General features: G+C 40.3%; 1 pseudogene; it reads left to right on the top strand.

Moving 5' to 3' along the window:
• Positions 1-7522: 7522 nt before the first annotated feature.
• Positions 7523-17987, top strand: LOC132611659 (uncharacterized; annotated as a pseudogene).
• Positions 17988-18622: the final 635 nt, after the last annotated feature.

The following is an 18622-nucleotide window of genomic DNA, read 5'->3' as shown; positions in this document are numbered from 1 at the left end:
AGATGCGGTTGCGTTTCTTTTTTGTAATGCTAATAGGGGAAGAATTAGAGATTTTAAGAATGCTTGAGTGGAAAATAACCTTAGACCTAAGAAAAATCAAGTAGAAATTGATTTTAGGTGGAACTACACTTACATTATGCTACAACAAGCATATGAGTATAGGATTCCCATACAACAAGTTCACAACAAATATAATATTAATAGTGAGGATTGGTTAACTTTTATGCATTGGGAAGATGTTAAAGAATGTGTTGACCTTTTAGAAAATTTTTATAATGCAACTCTTGCTTTTTCTAGACAATTCTATCGTACCGTAACCGGAATTTTAGCCTACTTAGCAGAAATAGCTAGAATTTTACAAGAGTATAAATATAAACCCGGTTATCAAGTGGCTATTTTTGAAATGATAATCAAATTTAAGAAGTATTTTTTTTCCCATCCCAACTTTATTTATATTGGGTTCTATTTTAAATCCTTGTTTAAAAGTGTCTTATACTAAAAATTTGGTTAGTCAAATTTATACATTTTTAGAAATTGAAGAGAGAGTTCAACCATCTGTAGCTGAAGCCGAACTCGCTATTGATGATGAGTTTAGAAAAGTTTTTACTCATTATTCTAGTTTGGAAGAACATGCTACACCCGTTGCTCCACGCCCTACTACTTCTCATAGTAGCAAAAAGGGCTTGTCGGGTTTAAAAGTTTTACATTCACAGCCAACTTCTTCTTCTACTGCAAACTTTGATTAATATAACTTTTATTTGATGCAGCCAAATGTGGATATCAAGGAACTGGATGAGCTGTACGTCTTAGCATGGTGGAAGAAGTACAAGGCAAGTTATTCAGTACTTTCAAGAATGGCTCGAGATATCCTTATGGTTCAAGTATCAACTGTGGCTTCGGAGAGCGCATTTAGCCAAGGAAGACAGCAAATTGGAGACCATAGACATTCATTATCCGGCTTTAGCTTGCAAGTACTAGTGTGCATTCGCGATTGGATTAGATCGGAGCGACGCAACCAAAACTCAGAAGCGGAGGAAGGCGAAGAGGAAGAAATTGAAGATTTGATAGCTAGTGGACCAGACCAAATGGAAGACTTTGAAGATATTTCTATGACCGAATATGATGTGGGGGAAATTAACGAAATGGTTCAAAATTGGTGATTTTATTATTCTACTATTTTTGTACTCATGTATTATTTGCAAGTTAAAAAAAATACAATTTGCAAATAAATGTTATACAATAATGAATAAAATATATGGCTCATTGAGCTTTCTTCTATTTACTTGTGTTCATATTTTTACTTTTATTAAGTTAGGAATATACCTAAAATATACTAAGAATATACTTATATTATACATCCACTTAAATTAAAAATTAGAAAGTTATATACTTGAAAAATAACTAAAATATATTAAGAATATACTTATAATATATATATATATATATATATGTATACGAAAAGCACTATTCTGTATTGCTGACTTGCTGTTAGCCTGTTAGTCAGTAAATATTTAAACTTTAATTATAAACTTGTATAACATATGTAAATATACCTACAATATACTAATAAATACTATAATATATATATATATATATATAATACAAAAAACAAAAAACAAAAAAGGTTTTAACTACTTTGAACCGGACCGGTTCCGGTTTGGGATTTCAAACCGGTAAACCGAAACCGGTTAAACCAGAACCGGTTAAGCGGTTCCGATTTTTTAACCGGAAACCGGCCGGTTCCCTAACCGGTTACTGATCCGGTTCCGGTTAACGGGTTTAATTAGTACTAGAATAAATTAAAGTAGGCAAAAATAATCATTTGCTAAATGCAGTTCTAGATGCTTGATTCCATCGCATTCAATATAGTGGACCCTTTAATTATAAACTAGATGGCTTATGCCCGTGCTGTGCACGGGCCCAACACTTCAGATTATAATGTATCTATATATATGTAGTTGTGTTTAGATAGTGATAATATATATATATATATATATATATATATATATATATATATATATATATATATACTATGTTCAAAATACGATTAATATAACATTGTAGTTTGTGCTCCGTATCTAAAACTTTATTATATTAGTGTTTGCTACGAATACTCACGTGGTAATGAATCCATCATTATTAACTTAATGAGATACTTTGAAAATTACATGAATATTGTTTGATTTTTTAATACGGGGTGCACTTTTTTTTGACATTATTAATTTGCACTATTTTTATGCGTATATATATTAGAATTATGGGGCCCACAATTTTTTTTGCACCTTTTTTTTTTACATTGTTTTTTTTTTTAATATGGGATTCACTTGTTTTTTATATATTGCTTGATTTTGTCAATATTAGATAATATGTTCAAAACATATATATATATATATATATAATATGAGGTCTACTTTTTTTTGGACATTATTAATTTGCACTATTTTATGTATATATATATATTAGATTATGGGGCCCACAATTTATTTTGCACTTTTTTTTTTACATTGTTTGTTTTTTTAATATGGGATTCACTTTTTTTTTTATATATTTCTTGATTTTGTCAATATGGGATACTATGTTCAAAACACGATTAATATAACATTGTAGTTTGTGCTCCGTATTTAAAACTTTATTATATTAGTGTTTGCTATGAATACGAACGTGGCAATGAATCCATCATTATTGACTTAATGAGCTATTTCCGGATGAGCAAGTAATGGTGGGGTCGCATGACATGATCCCGTGGTATGCCGATTTTGCTAACTTCCATGCAAGTGACATTATGCCGGTGGATTTGAACTTTCACCAAAAGAAGAAATTTTTGAGTGATACCCAGAAATTATATTGGGACGAACCATATCTATTCAGGTTTTGCGCCGACAACATCATAAGGAGGTGCATACCCGAAGTAGAAGTGATGCCCATCATCGAATCTTGTCACTCATCACCGGTTGTTGGACATCATAGTAGCTCAAGAACGGCGGCTAAGGTTTTTCAGAGTGGTTTTTATTGGCCGACAATCCATCAAGATGCTCATGACTTTGTGAAAGCTTGTAATCAATGTCAAAGGTATGGGGGCATATCAAGAAGTCATGAGCTACCAATGACACCGATTCTCTAAGTTGAATTGTTCGATATATGGGGCATTGATTTTATGGGTCCATTTGTAAGCTCCTACAGCAACAAGTACATTCTCGTGGCAGTAGACTACGTGTCCAAATGGGTGGAAACCGTCGCGCTCCCCAACAATGAAGGAAGAAGTGTCACTGCATTTTTGAAAAGGGTTATCTTCTCAAGGTTCGGAACTCCAAGAGCAATCATTAGTGATGAGGGCTCTCATTTCTACAATCTATTATTCAAGACTCTTCTTGAGAAGTATGGGGTTAAGCATAAAGTTGCCACCCTGTATCATCCCCAAACAAGTGGCCAAGTTGAGGTCTCAAATAGAGAAATTAAGAGCATCATTTCCAAAACAGTGAATGCTAACCGGACTGATTGGTTAAGGAAATTGGATGATGCTCTATGGGCATACCGAACAGCCTACAAGACACCAATTGGCATGTCTCCATATCAACTGGTATTTGAAAAAGCTTGTCATCTTCCGGTGGAACTCGAACATAAGGCATTGTGGGCCTTGAAAAAGTTGAATCTAGAATGGGGTGATGCCTCAAACTTGAGGTTGGAGCAGATTAACGAACTCGATGAATTTCGACTTAAGGCATATGCGAGCTCTTCACTCTACAAGGCCCGCATGAAACACTTCCATGACAAGAAGATCTTGCAAAGAGAGTTCAGCATCGGAGATCGGGTATTGTTGTTCAACTTCAGGCTCCGGTTGTTTCCCGGAAAGTTGAAGTCCAAATGGTCCGGCCCGTTTGAAATCACACAAGTGTTCCCATCTAAAGCAATTGAACTTGTTTGCCCAAGTGGTAATAAAATCAAAGTGAATGGGTAAAGGGTGAAACAATACTGGGGATCTCAGAATGAACCAAAGATTATCGAGGTCTTCATCCTCAACGAGCCATAAAAGGGTTAAACAGGTACCAACGTCGTGCTGCGACGTAAAATCAAGCGCTTCTTGGGAGGCAACCCAAGTTTTATTTTCATGTGTTTATTGTTCTTACTTTTATGATGTTTTGATGTGTGTCCAAGTGTGTAGGAATAAAGTGTGCACAAAGAAGAAGAATTGGAAAAATTCCAACAGGCATGACATGCGACACCACATGCGATTCGCATGTGGTGTCTGCCATTGCATATGCGTCTCGCATCTGATGCCAAAATTCAGTCAATATGAACCAAACTTTCTGTCAGCATATGCGACGGAGTGTCACAACATGCGACTCGCATGTTGCAAAAAAAAAAGGTGCAAAAAAAAAAATTGTGGGCCCCATAATTCTAATATATATATATATATATATATATAATATGGGGTGTACTTTTTTTTCACATTATTAATTTGCACTATTTTATGTATATATATATATATATATATATATATATATTAGAAATATGGGGCCCACGATTTTTTTTTACACCTTTTTTTTTTTTACATTGTTTGTTTTTTTAATATGGGATTCACTTTTTTTTATATATTGCTTGATTTTGTCAATATGGGATACTATGTTCAAAACATATATATATATATATATATATATATATATATATATATATATATATATATATATATATATATATATATGGGGTGCACTTTTGTTTTGACATTATTAATTTACACTATCTTTATGCATATATATATATATATATATATTAGAATTATGGGGCCCACAATTTTTTTTTGCGACATTGTTTGTTTTTTAATATGGGATTCACTTTTTTTATATATATATTGCTTGATTTTGTCAATGTAACGACCCATTTGGTCGTTTAGCACTTTTGGTCTCGTTTTCGCTAAAATACACTTTCGTACTTTTAAAAGGTATTTTTGACTTGCGGGAGTGGGTGGCACGGCGATTTAATTGATGGGTAATTTTCAGAATATATTTACTTAAAGTGTGTGAATAGTTTATTCATAGGAATTTTAATTGCACTTATACAAGGTATTAGTTGGAGAATTAATTTGGTGGTTCGTGAGCCTAATTTACACCATTATGTGTTAGTTGGATGACTAAGTAAATTAGATAATTTATAAGAGAGGTGGGCCAAGCCCATTTATTCCTAGACCAAATACTAGAATAGTAGGTTTATTAGGGTGAAAGAATTACTGGCTTTCAGATTAATTCATTGCACGGAAGAAAAAAAAAATAGAGGCTGCTCACGTTGGAAGAATAGGTCGTGCGTTGAAACATCAAATTCTAAGCTTCAGGTTAGACTGTTGAACTGCTTTCTTTACAGTATTATATCTATATTTATGTAGGGCTGGGATGAAATTAAGGGTCAAGAGACCAACTTTTACGTTTGTTGTGTGTTGCTATGGTGTCCCTACATTGCATAGTGTGCCATGTTGGCTCAATTCTGATGGGTGTTGCACTGAAAAACTCCTCCACTTTATTTATGGGTTTTGCACGATTATCCGTATTTTCTCACGTTTAAAAATACTAGTAACTCAAATTCCCCTGAATTGTAAAGTATTGAAAAAGGTAAGAAACTAATTTGTTAAACAAAATACCATATTCACGTGATGACTTGTGCATGCCAGGATTGGATATGATAAATGTTTAGTTAGAATCAAATGAAACATAGTGGAAGCATAATGATGACTCAATGATTGAGGGTTAATGATAAGATAATGATAGAATTGTTGTTGAATAAATGGTCCCTTTATGTTTTCTTGTTCAATTGCAAGCAGAGTGTCCGTATTTTCTTTTGGGTTTGTAATTCTCTTATGTTTATCATGTTCAACTTTAAGACTAATATATATAGGGTTTATGTAATTGAATATTTTGGTATCAAATTATATGTACACCTTCAAATTCATGACAATTAAGACTTTGGGATAATTGAAGGCTTTGAGCCTTAGTCTTAAGAGATGAGAATTAATGATTTGAGAGTCCATTTATGGATGAAATTGACTAATTTTCCGGATATATGACCCTTGGGTTATGGGTGATATGATTTTCTAATAAAATTCTAGTTTTGCCCTTATGGGCCGGTGATAACTTTTTAAGGTCGTTTTTGGGTTTCGAATATAAGTATGGCAATATGGATGTCCTTAGATTCGCATTTTAACGTAGATCGCATATTTTATAGATTTTGATCATTCAGAAGCTCTACGCAAAGGGAAGGCATTAGTTTGATTGTTCGTGGCATCCGCTCGGCATTGAGGTAGGTTACGGTCTACTTTAGTTAGACTCTGATTAGAGAATCATATGTAGTTGTAGAAAGTGACGGGGATAGCATGATAGGCCTTCGGGCATGAAGTGGAGGTGAATTCCAATTAGGTTGGTTTTGTCAGCTGTTATGTGGGCTTGTCGCCAAATGTGTTATTTCTGTGATTATCACTTGTTTGTATCTCCGTCGCATACTAGTTCACTCATCGCATGAAAAGGAATGGTAATATTGATAATTAGACAGTGGACAATAATATGACTTGTACTTGTTGATTTATGTTGGAGATATTGTTAAGACTGATATCATGCATGGCATACTTTCCATATTATTGTTGTGATGATTGGTGAGGTGAGTGATTGAGAGACTCCGAGGTCTTTCCCGGAGATGGAGAGTGACAGAGAGACTCTGAGGTCATTGCCGGAGATTGAGAGTGATTAATAGCCTCTGAGGTTTCTGCCGAAGAGCACGAGTGGTACATGGACTTCGCGGGTCCCCCATGGGTCATGGCTTTGAGGCACTGCCCTTAGCATGTGTGTACGAGAGTGGAGTGAGAGAGGTGACTATTGCATTGCATTGCATTCATCCACTCATATATTTGACTGATCATTTAGTGAATTATATCTGTCTTGGTTGATTTTATGATTCCTTTACACTTTACTTGTATATGATACGTGACCACACCTGTTTGCTCTATGTGTTACTTGTTGTTTCAACTTCTTCATGCGTTATCTAATCATTGTCGGCCTATGATGCTTACCGGTACAAGTGTTGTACTGATATTACTCTTGCTGCACTTTTGTTGAGTGCAGAGTACGATCCAGGTTCCAGTTCTACACCCCGTGGCTGATACGCGAGGGTGACATCTTTCAGTCATTCATGGTGAGCTACTTGGTCATCCGTGGCCCCTGAAGGACCTCCTCTATTTATTTCTGTTTTTGTATTCGACAGACAATATGTAGCCTTCGGGTATTTTTAGACTTATATTCCGTACTATGTTAGCGCTCTTGTACCCTTTGACCAGATTTTGGGGTTGTCATCACATTTCTAGTTATGATAAGTATTTAAGACTTGATAATTTATTTTTATTTAATTTTTCGCTTATTCAACTTGTTATTAGTAATGTGGTTCGCCTACTCGGAGGGATAGTGTAGGTGTCACCACGACTCGCGAATCGGGTCGTGACAAAGTTGGTATCAGAGCTTCTAGGTTAATTGGTCTAATAAGTACAAGAGCTATGTCTAGTAAAGTCTTGCGGATTGGTACGTAGACGTCCGTACCCATCCTTGAGAGGCTATAGGACATTTAGGAAACACTCCACTTCTCTTTCTCTTTTCGTGCTAGTTCAATCCGATTGGTATCTGGTTCATTCTCTTCGTGCGAGGTTATTCAGATTGGTATCTTAACCTCATTTCTATGTTCTCCCACAGATGGTGAGGACGCGATCGACTGTAATGGAGGCCAGGAGCCTGCACCTGCACCTGCACCTGCACCCGCATCCATACCCGTGGCCCGAGCAGCTGTCCGTGGGCGAGGCAGGGGACGTGGCAAGGGACGTGGTAGGGGCAGAGGCCGTGCAGCTATTCCAGATAGGAACCAAGCACAAGCACCTGCTCAGGACCCTGACATAGAGTTGACTCCGGAGCTTGACGACATTCCGGAGGAGGATATTAGGGCTGCTGAGGCACAGCCTGGGGTCGCTGCTACTCTTAATTTTCAGGAGGCTGTGTTTCGAGTGTTGGGGTACTTTGACAGTTTGGCTCAGGCGGGCATGATTCCAGTTGCTCCAGATGGCTCGCAGACTAGAGTGGGAGGTCATACTCCCGATGCTACGGTTGCTCCAGGATTTCGGACATCGAGGGTATTGCCAGCAGCAGCAGTGGCTCCCCGTATTGATACTACTCCAACGCCTGATTTTTCTCTAAGGCCTATGGATGGGCCAGTGTTGACCAGTGAGGAGCGAAAATTGTTCGTGGGGTTTACCAAAATGTCTCCTCTTTGGTTCTATGGTACTCCCAGGGAGGATGCGTATGAGTTTATCGTTAGCTGCCACGAGATGCTTCATAAGTTAGGTGTAGTGGAGTCTCGCGGGGTCGATTATGTTTCTTTCCAGTTAGTTGGGGATGCCAAGCAGTGGTGGAGATCGTACATGGAGTGTCGACCAGTTGGCTTGCCACCTTTGACCTGGACCCAGTTCTACCAGGTGTTTCTGGAGAAGTATGTCCCTCGTACTTTGAGAGACAACAGGAAGGATGAGTTTTCGACATTGGAGCAACGAGGTAGGTCGGTTGCGGAGTATGAGGCCAGATTTCTCGCTTTGTCCCGTTATGCGACGGCATTACTTCCCACAGAGGCTGAGAGAGTGAGGAGATTTGTGAAGGGTTTGGACCTTCCGCTTCGGCTGGCGACCTTACAGTTGGAGGCTTCTGGGACCTCATTTCAGTCAGTAGTAGAGCATGCCAGGAGGGTTGAGTCAGAGATGGGTCGGGCACATAGTGGGGGTGGCGACAAGAAAGCTTGTAGATTTGATAGTTTCAGAGGTCCTGTTAGAGGTGGGGGACACCACGACAGGGTTCGTCATCATCCCTATAGCCGCCCCATCCAGTCATCACTACAGGCTTTAGCAGGTGGTTCTTCTATGACAGTTCAGCAGCCTATAGCCAGAGGAGCATGTTTTGAGTGTGGTGGGACAGGGCATTACGCGAGAGAGTGTCCTAGATCTAGGCAGGGTTCCATAGTTCAGACATCTAGGCCTCCAGCATTGCCAGATAGAGGAGGAGGATATTCTAGTAGAAGGGGTTCGCAGTCGGGCAGGGGTGGCCATCAGCCTAGCAGAGGTGGTCATCAGTGTGGTAGGGGCAGCGCTCAGTCAGTGAGAGGAGGATCTCAGGCAGTCCCTGGTAGTCGTGGAGGCACACAGTCTGAGGGTGGACGTACCCATTTCTATACTTTTCCGGGTAGACCAGAGGCCGAGGCCTCTGATGCTGTTATTACAGGTATTATTTTGGTTTGCCACCTATCAGCTTATGTCTTATTTGATCCAGGTTCTACTTTCTCTTATGTGTCCACCTATTTCTCTACGGGTCTGGATATGCTTTGTGATATGCTTGATGTACCTATTCGTGTCTCTACTCCTGTCGGAGATTCTGTGATAGTAGATCGGGTCTATAGGTCTTGTGTGGTCACATTTATGGGGTATGATACTTGGGTAGACTTGGTTATTTTGAATATGGTGGACTTTGATATTATTTTGGGCATGGACTGGTTATCTCCTTATCATGCTATTTTAGACTGTCATGCCAAGACAGTCACGTTGGCCATACCAGGTATTCCACGGTTAGAGTGGAAGGGTACTCCTAGTCCAGCACCTAAGAAGATCATATCATTTCTTCGGGCAAATAAGTTAGTGAATAAGGGATGTTTAGCATATTTGGCTCATATTCGGGATACTAGTGTGGATACTCCTTCCGTAGAGTCAGTGCCAGTTGTTTGTGAGTTCTCAGAGGTTTTCCCTACAGATTTGCCTGGTATGCCGCCTGATCGAGATATTGACTTTTGCATTGACTTGGAGCCAGGCACCCGGCCTATCTCTATTCCACCCTATCTGATGGCTCCGGCAGAGTTGAGAGAGTTGAAGGAGCAGTTACAAGACTTGTTGAGCAAAGGATTTATTAGACCCAGTATTTCTCCTTGGGGTGCTCCCGTTCTGTTCGTGAAGAAGAAAGATGGTACCATGCGGATGTGTATCGATTATCGGCAAATAAACAAGGTTACAATAAGAAATAAGTATCCAATACCCCGCATTGATGACTTCTTTGACCAACTTCAGGGTGCATCGATCTTTTCAAAGATTGATTTGAGGTCAGGCTATCATCAGTTGAAGATTCGAGCAGAGGATATTCCGAAGACCGTTTTTAGGACCTGTTATGGTCATTATGAGTTCTGTCGTTCGGGCTTACTAATGCCCCCGCAGCGTTCATGGATTTGATGAATGGAATCTTCAAGCCTTAATTGGATTCGTTTGTGATCGTGTTTATTGATGATATCTTGGTATACTCTCGGAGTAAGGAAGATCATGAGAAGCATCTGAGGATCGTGCTTGGCCTGTTGAAGGAGAAGAAATTATATGCCAAGTTTTCCAAGTGTGAGTTCTGGCTCAGTTCCGTGGCATTTTTGGGACATGTTGTGTCCAAGGACGGGATTATGGTAGATCCCAAGAAAATCGGGGCGGTTAGAGATTGAACCAGGCCTACTTCGGTGACTGAGATTCGGAGCTTCGTGGGCCTTGCGAGTTATTATCACCGATTTGTGAAGGGGTTTTCATCTATTGCTTCCCATTTGACTAGGTTGACTCAGAAAAATATGCCTTTCCAGTGGTCTGATGAGTGTGACGAGAGCTTTCAAAAGCTCAAGGCTTTATTGACTTCAGCCCCAATCTTGGCTTTACCTGTGGAGGGAAAAGACTTTACTGTTTATTGTGATGCTTCTCGGATTGGCTTGGGTTGTGTGCTGATGCAAGAGGGTAGGGTGATCGCGTATGCTTCGAGACAGTTGAAGGTTCACGAGAAAAACTACCCCACTCATGACTTAGAGTTGGCTGCAGTAGTCTTCGCTTTGAAGATTTGGAGGCATTACTTGTATGGAGTTTATTGTGAGGTCTTCACAGATCATCGTAGCCTTCAGCATGTGTTTAGTCAGAGAGATTTGAACTCGAGGCAGCGTAGATGGATGGAGTTGCTCAAGGATTATGATATTACTATCCTTTATCATCCGGGAAAAGCTAATGTGGTAGCTGATGCGTTGAGCCGAAAGGCAGTGAGTATGGGCAGCTTGGCGCGTTTGATTGTCGGAGAGCGTCCTTTAGCTATGGAGGTTCAGTGTTTGGCTAATAGTATGGTGAGGCTCGATATTTCAGAACCTGGTAAGGTTCTAGCTTGTGTGGAGGCGAGGTCGTCTCTTTTAGAGCATATTAGGGCCCAGCAGTTTGAGGATGTGAAATTGTGCAAGATTCGGGATAAAGTGCTAAGCGAAGAAGCCAAAGAGGCCAGTCTTGATGATGAGGGTGTTTTGAGGATTAACGGGCGCATTTGCGTTCCTAGAGTAGGTGATTTGATTCCGTTGATCTTGAAAGAGGCTCATAGTTCCAGATACTCCGTTCATCCAGGAGCAACAAAGATGTATCGTGACTTGAGGCAACACTATTGGTGGGGTAGAATGAAGAGAGACATTGTGGAGTTTGTTGCTCAGTGTTCGAATTGTCAGCAGGTTAAGTATGAGCACCAGAGACCAGGTGGTGTGTTTCAGAGGATGCCCATTCCCGAATGGAAATGGAAAAGGATTGCTATGGATTTCGTGGTTGGTCTTCCGAAGACTTTGGGCAAGTTTGATTCGATTTGGGTTATCGTGGATAGGTTGACTAAGTCCACGCACTTCATTCCGGTGCAGACTACTTATAACGCGGAGAAGTTGGCCAGGATCTACATCCGAGAGATAGTGCGATTGCATGCGGTGCCTATTTCCATCATTTCAGACAGAGGCACTCAGTTTACTTCCCATTTCTGGAGGACCTTGCAGAAGGAATTGGGAACTCAGTTAGATCTTAGTACCGTGTTCCACTCACAGAAAGACGTTCAGTCCGAGAGGACTATTCAAGTGCTTGAGGATATGTTGAGGGCTTGTGTTATTGATTTTGGTGGTCATTGGGACCAGTTCTTACCCTTGGAAGAGTTCGCGTACAATAATAGCTATCACTCCAGTATTGACATGGCGCCTTTCGAAGCTTTATATGGTAGGAGGTGTCGTTCTCCTATTGGGTGGTTTGATGCTTTTGAGGTTCGACCTTGGGGTACAGATTTGCTGAGGGAGTCTTTGGACAAGGTGAAGCTTATTCAGGAAAAGCTTCTGGCAGCTCAGAGTAGGCAGAAGGATTATGCTGATCGGAAGGATGGTGATATGGAGTTCATAGTTAGTGAGCAGGTCCTACTGAAGGTTTCACCCATGAAGGGTGTGATGCGATTTGGGAGGAAGGGCAAGTTAAGCCCGAGGTTTATTGGCCCTTTTGAGATTCTTCGTCGTGTTGGAGAGATGGCTTATGAGTTGGCTTTGCCACCAGGTTTGGTAGGTTTTCATCCGGTATTCCATGTTTCCATGCTGAAGAAGTACCATTCAGACGGGTCTTATATCATTCAGTGGGATTCGGTACTACTAGATCAGAATTTATCCTTCGAGGAAGAGCCAGAAACAATCCTAGATAGACAAGTGAGAAAGTTAAGGTCCAAGGATATTGCTTTGGTCAAGGTGCAGTGGAAGCGCCGTCCGGCTGAGGAGGCCACTTGGGAAACCAAGGCGGATATGCGAAGTAGATATCCTCAGTTGTTCGACAGTTCAGGTACCCTTTTCTCCATCTTTTCCCTTGTCGCTCGAGGACGAGCGATTGTTTGATTGGTATCTGATGTAACGACCCATTTGGTCGTTTAGCACTTTTGGTCTCATTTTCGCTAAAATACACTTTCGTACTTTTAAAAGGTATTTTTGACTTGCGGGAGTGGGTGGCATGGCGATTTAATTGATGGGTAATTTTCAGAATATATTTACTTAAAGTGTGTGAATAGTTTATTCATAGGAATTTTAATTGCACTTATACAAGGTATTAGTTGGAGAATGAATTTGGTGGTTCGTGAGCCTAATTTACACCATTATGTGTTAGTTGGATGACTAAGTAAATTAGATAATCTATAAGAGAGGTGGGCCAAGCCCATTTATTCCTACACCAAATACTAGAATAGTAGGTTTATTAGGGTGAAAGAATTACTGGCTTTCAGATTAATTCATTGCACGGAAGAAAAAAAATAGAGGCTGCTCACGTTGGAAGAATAGGTTGTGCGTTGAAACATCAAATTCTAAGCTTCAGGTTAGACTGTTGAACTGCTTTCTTTACAGTATTATATCTATATTTATGTAGGGCTGGGATGAAATTAAGGGTCAAGAGACCAACTGTTACGTTTGTTGTGTGTTGCTATGGTGTCCCTACATTGCATAGTGTGCCATGTTGGCTCAATTCTGATGGGTGCTGCACTGAAAAACCCCTCCACTTTATTTATGGGTTTTGCACGATTATCCGTATTTTCTCACGTTTAAAAATACTAGTAACTCAAATTCCCCTGAATTGTAAAGTATTGAAAAAGGTGAGAAACTAATTTGTTAAACAAAATACCATATTCACGTGATGATTTGTGCATGCCAGGATTGGATATGATAAATGTTTAGTTAGAATCAAATGAAACATAGTGGAAGCATAATGATGACTCAATTATTGAGGGTTAATGATAAAATAATGATAGAATTGTTGTTGAATAAATGGTCCCTTTACGTTTTCTTGTTCAATTGCAAGCAGAGTGTCCGTATTTTCTTTTGGGTTTGTAATTCTCTTATGTTTATTGATGAGTCGTGAAATTACGGCATATTCGACACCAACTACTTAGTCTTTTGTACATCCCCAAGTACTTTTGATGTCGTTTCTCTTGTTTTTGTGACAATTTGTAGAAAAAAACATGTGTCGGAAGTAACTGGAAGCAAAATGAAGGAAAATGAAGCAAAAAGCCAGCTAAACTGAACAAGGGCATCACATGCGAGTCGCATGTACTACATGCGAATCGCATGTGATGTAGCATCTGCTGACAGAGAAGGCTAAAGAAGAAACCATGTGTGACACCACATGCGAGTCGCATGTTGTACATGCGAATCGCATCTTGTGTCGCACATGCTGCTCAACATATGACTAAGATGTCACACATGCGATGATGTGGTGCAACATGCGACTCGCATGTTACACTTGCGACACCAAGTGCGATTCGCACCTGATGCACAGAGGCATTTTTGTCTGGAAATTGTTCCCGTTTTGGACATGCTATAAATAGATTTTGTAGGGTTTTGGATTGATTTTATCCTGCAGTTTTTGGCATAGACTCTTGTGGAGTCATTTACGGTTGGTTGTTGAAGCATTTAAGAGATTTCTTTTAGCTTTGTCATCTTCTTCATCCAACACTTTTGTAAGATTTATGAATACATTTTACTTGATTGCTTTACTTTTAATGAATATTAGTAGCTAATCTTTTAGCTAAGGATGTGGTATCCAATGTGTTAGTTATGTGATTGGGTTTCATATTCATACTATGTTTATATGCTAATGGTGTTTTCCATTAACTCTTCAAGTATCAATGTCTTGTGATGGTGTACAACATTACTTATGCCTTAATACCATTACTTTGCTTGGAAAAGAAAGTAGAGGTTAGGAAAAGAGTTAATAGCAACAATGTGGGTCATTAAATCCATCTAATAGCTTGAGCTAGGAATAGGAAAGCTAGTTGAGGCTGCATGGGTGCTTTCTTATAAAACATCCTAGGGCTTGGAAAAGCTTAGGATGAAATTTGTTGATTTGGTTGGAAAATTTTTGGCAAGAATCGCGTGACCCTTGGCTTAATGCACCTAGGTATATAAATAAGTTGAATTGATACCCAAACGCATTACTCTCCATTGGAACCACAACCTTAGTCCCATTTACCAATTATTTACATCCTATAACCATTCTCAGTTTTTAATGAACAAACAACAATCAAACTTTTATTATATTTTCTTTCCTCTTGAAATATAGACTAATAGTCGGGTGTTACACTTATCGAGTATATTTCTTCATTGTATTCCCTGTGGGATCGACCCCGACTCATAGTTGGGTAAAATATATTGCATACGACCATTTACACTTTCTCTTTGAGGAGTGGATTTGGACGTTATAAAAAAAAATGGCGCCGTTGCCGGGGAATACGGTCTAGAAATTTACTAACTAGTGTAAAACTTTACTTTTAGTCTTTATTTCCTTTTTGTTGTCGTGTGTTGTGCAGGAAATATGGATGAGGATGATATCCCTGTCCAAAATCCACCAGTAGCGGTTGGTGAAGAAGCTGCGGGGGCAGGCTATGCAGCTGCAATTCAGCCTCCCCCTTTAATTGGAAATTCAAGTTTCCATATAACCAACACCATGCTGCACCTGCTTAACACTAAGGGCCTGTTCGGTGGTCTACCCACAGATGACCCGAATAGGCACCTTAGGAACTTTCTTGGGGTCTGTTCTACCATTGTGCATCCGGGCGTCTCAATTGAAGCAGTCAAGCTACGGCTCTTCCCGTACTCCCTAACGGGGGAAGCCACGGCTTGGTTAGATGATCTTCCTTCCGGGTCCATCACTACTTGGGAGGAACTGACCGAAGCATTCCTCAAGAAGTTCTTCCCTCCATCGCGGATGTTACAACTCCGTGACGAAATCAACAACTTTCTTCAACTTCCGGATGAGGCTCTCCATGAAACTTGGACTCGTTTTAAAAAGAAAGTCAAAAGTTGTCCCAAGCATGGGTTGCCCGATGGTGTGCTTCTACAAATATTTTATAGATCTCTAGATTCGGTCAACAAATCAGTGGCGAACAACATTGCAGAGGGGTCTCTTATGGATAACTCTTATGCCACCGTTTGTGAATTGTTGGATAAATTGACCGAGACTAATGAAGCATGGCACACTAGGGATTCGGAAGTGGGTGGAGGAAGTTCCTCCAAACATGTGCTCACTCGTGAGATGATTAAGAAGGAGGAAGAGAGAGATGAGTCCATGGCCAAACTTGTCACCCAAATGGACCTTCTGACAAAACATGTCATGGGTGGCGGAAGCAAAAAGGTGAACGCGGTAGAATCCTTTGAAGGGGTTCCTCCGGATGAGCAATGTTTCCAAATGTATGATGAGGAGGCGAGTTATGTCAACAATCTGAGGGAGGGTTCCCGTCCGAACTACCAAGGTCCAAATCAAGGATCTTGGCGGCAAGGTCAAGGGAATCAAGGTTGGAACAAAGAACAAGGTAACTCTAATTGGAGAGATAATCATGACAACAATCAAGGAGGGTACAATAGCAATTACAACAATCATCGGAGCACAAATCCGTATGTCCCACCAAAGGGAAATCAACCAAGCTCTGGTCAACCGCCCAATAGCGACTCCGCTAATTCAAAAATTGAAGATATGTTGTCAAAGGTACTGAGAAAAGTGGAGTCCACCGACACCTTTTGCAAGGAAACTAGAGATGAGGTCAAATTCATGGGTCAAGTTGTAAGTTCACACCCCACCTCCATTAAACAATTGGAGTCTCAACTTGGCCAAATCTCGGCAATACTAAACCAAAGGCAGAAAGGCTCACTCCCTAGTGACACAGTTGCAAATCCAAGGAACGATGGTGAACATAAATGCAACTCAATTACTACTAGGAGTGGCAAAACAATTGGGGAAAGTGTGTTGGCGAAAGAAAATATTTTGGGTGATGAAGAGAAAATGGTTGAAGAACCCATGGTTATTGAAGAAGAAGCAAACCCAACGAATAAGCGGGCTGGTATTGAAGAGCCCAACACTAACAAGGACCTTCCGGAAATCAATGATGCCTCGGAAAGCAAGGAAGCGGCGGAGGAGGCACCAAGGGCTTCACCGCCCGTTATGAGGCCTCCCCCTCCTTTTCCTCAACGATTGGCAAAGCAAGCGGAAGATGGAAAGTTCCTCAAGTTCATAGATCGATTAAAGAGGCTCTCAATAAATATTTCATTGGTTGAGGCACTTGAACAAATGCCCGGTTATGCGAAGTTCATGAAATATCTCGTGACCAAAAGAAGGAGTCCTGGCATTGAAACATTGGGGGGCACTCATCATTGTAGTGCAATCGTCACCAAAGCTTTGGTGCACAAAAAAGAAAACCCCGGAGCATTCACAATTCTAAGCACCATCAGTAAATACAAGTTTGCTAAAGCTTTATGTGATCTTGGAGCAAGCATCAATTTGATGCCGCTTTCTATCTTCAACAAGTTGGGATTAGGCACCCCCCCTTCCTACCACGATGATATTACTTATGGCGGATAGAACCGTAAAGAGGCCCATTGGTATTCTTTATGATGTGCTTGTAAGAGTGGATAAATTTATTTTTCCGGCCGATTTTGTGATCTTGGATTGTGAAGTTGAATTTGAAGTTCCCATAATCTTGGGAAGACCATTCTTAGCCACAGGGCGTGCCCTCGTGGATGTGGAAAGAGGTGATCTGAAATTTAGAATGAATGATGAAGAGATCACTTTCCATATTTGCAAGTCAATGAAACAACCGGCGGATATGAGTGTTGTGTCGGTTATTGACACAATTGATGAAGCAATGGAGACAACCATAGAACATGAGTATATAGGTGATATGTTGGCTGCTGTGATAATGAATTATGAATGGGACGACGAAAAAGAATTTGAGGAGATGGTCAATGCACTGATTGGAATGGGGTCTTACCACCTCAATCCAAAGAGACTCGATCTTGACTTGGAAAACCGAGCAACTCCTCCTGCAAAACCTTCAATTATTGAGCCTCCTACTTTGGAACTCAAACCTCTTCCTTCATATTTGAGGTATGAGTTTCTTGGACTCAACAACACATTGCCTGTGATTATATCTGCTCGGTTGACGGATGAGCAAAGAGAGAGGTTGATGGTGATCTTGAGTAGATACAAAAAAGCTATCGGGTGGAGTATTGCGGATATTCAAGGGATTCCATCCGGTATTTGTACACATAAAATTCAGCTTGATGAAGATTGTGAGCCAAGCGTTGAACATCAAAGGAGGTTAAATCCTCCCATGCAATAGGTCGTAAAGGTTGAGATAATCAAGTGGTTAGATGTCGGGGTTGTGTACCCCATTTCGGATAGCTCATGGGTGAGTCCGGTTCAATGTGTGCCAAAAAAAGGTGGGATCACCGTGGTTGCGAATGATAAAAATGAGTTGATTCCCACTCGCAAGGTTACCGGATGGCGTGTTTGCATGGATTATCGGAAGCTGAATAAGTGGACCAAAAAGGACCACTTCCCAATGCCATTCATGGATAAAATTCTTGATAGGCTTGCAGGCATAGATTATTATTGCTTCCTTGACGGGTATTCCGGGTACAACCAAATCACCATTACCCCCGAGGACAAAAGAGAAAACTACCTTCACGTGTCCTTATGGGACTTTTGCTTTCAAGAGAATGTCGTTTGGGTTATGTAATGCACCCGTAACATTTCAACGTTGCATGATGTCTATTTTCTCCGATATGGTTGAGGAATCCATTGAAATCTTCATGGATGACTTTTCCGTAGTTGGGGACTCCTTTGATGAATGCTTGCAGAATCTTGCCCAAGTATTGAAACGATGTGAAGAGACAAATTTGGTTCTAAATTGTGAGAAGTGCCTCTTCATGGTTCTAAACGGAAACGATGTGAAGAGTCATTTCCGGATGAGCA

The sequence above is a fragment of the Lycium barbarum genome, chromosome 9 (assembly GCF_019175385.1).
Source record: "Lycium barbarum isolate Lr01 chromosome 9, ASM1917538v2, whole genome shotgun sequence".
NCBI lineage: Eukaryota > Viridiplantae > Streptophyta > Magnoliopsida > Solanales > Solanaceae > Lycium > Lycium barbarum.
Note: the sequence above shows the minus strand (reverse complement) of the source record. Positions and strands in the feature narration are given on the sequence as shown.